Below are 1572 nucleotides of genomic sequence, written 5' to 3'. Positions count from 1 at the left end.
GGATCTATTTGAGGAGGTGATCCGTGGATTCTTTCAATTTCTATTTTACCCTCTGGCTCTAGAATATCAGGGCAGTTCTCCTTGATAATTTCTTGAAAGATGATATCTAGGCTCTTTTTTTGATCATGCCTTTCAGGTAGTCCAATAATTTTTAAATGATCTCTCCTGGATCTATTTTCCAGGTCAGTGGTTTTTCCAATGAGATATTTGACATTGTCTTCCATTTTTTCATTCCTTTGGTTCTGTTTTATAATATCTTGATTTCTCAGAAAGTCACTGGCTTCCACTTGCTCCAATCTCATTTTTAAGGTAGTATTTTCTTCAGTGGTGTTTTGGACCTCCTTTTCCATTTGGCTAATTCTGCCTTTCAAGGCATTCTTCTCCTCATTGGCTTTTTGGAGCTCTTTTGACATTTGAGTTAGTCTATTTTTTAAAGTGTTCTTTTCTTCAGTATTTTTTTTCAGTATTTTTTTGGGTCTCCTTTAGCAAGTCATTGACTTGTTTTTCATGGTTTTCTTGCATCCTTCTCATTTCTTATCCCAATTTTTCCTCTACTTCTCTAACTTGCTTTTCCAACTCCTTTTTGAGCTCTTCCATGGCCTGAGACCAGTTCATGTTTTTCTTGGAGGCTTTTGGTGTAGGCTCTTGGACTTTGTTGACTTCTTCAGGCCATATGTTTTGGTCTTCTTTGTCACCAAAGAAGGATTCCAAAGTCTGAGACTGAATCTGGGTGTGGCCTGGCCATGTACCCAGCCAACTTACTTGACCCTTGAGTTTTTTGTGGGGGTATGACTGCTTGTACAGCAAAGAGTACTTTTTTCCAAGCTTGAGGGGATGCGCTGTTGATTTCAGAGCTATTTCTATATAGCCAGCTCTGCCACCCCAGTATTCCTCCTTCCTCAAGAACCACCAACCTGGACCTGATGCAAATCTTCAGCAGGCTTTTCACTCCTGCTCTGATCCATCACTTAATTCCTCCCACCACATGGGCCTGGGGCTGGAAGTAACTGCAACTGTAGTTCTGTAGCTGCACCTCCCCTGCTTCCCCTGGGGTGGTGGCCGAACCTAGAACTCTATCCCCCACAGCTTTTCCCACTAACCTTCTTTGTTGTCTTTGGTGTTTGTGGGTTGAGAAGTCTGATAACTGCCACAGCTCCCTGATTCAGGGTGCTAGGGCCTGTCCTGCCCGGCTCCTGGTCTGGTTGGTCCTGCTACCTCCCATGCTGAGCTCTGCTCCCCTCCACTCCATGCATGATAGACCTCATCCAGCAACCATCCAGGCTGTCCTGGGCTGGATCCCTGCTTCCCTCTGCTATTTTGTGGATTCTGCAGTTCTAGAATTTGTTCAGAGCCATTTTTATAGGTTTTTGGGGGGACGTGGTGGGGAGCTCACGCAAGTCTCTGCTTTCCAGCCACCATCTTGGCTCCACCCCTGGAAGTCTAGAAGAATATTATTAATGAATATGATTTTTAAACTCTAAATAAAATCTTAGCAATTTTAGTAATTTTCCAAATAATTATTTGCTACAATGAAGTTAAGTTTATTCCATTGAGTAAAGATGGTTCAACATT

This window comes from Trichosurus vulpecula, chromosome 2 (genome assembly GCF_011100635.1).
Source record: "Trichosurus vulpecula isolate mTriVul1 chromosome 2, mTriVul1.pri, whole genome shotgun sequence".
NCBI classification, from domain to species: domain Eukaryota; kingdom Metazoa; phylum Chordata; class Mammalia; order Diprotodontia; family Phalangeridae; genus Trichosurus; species Trichosurus vulpecula.
This window is presented reverse-complemented; position numbering follows the sequence as displayed.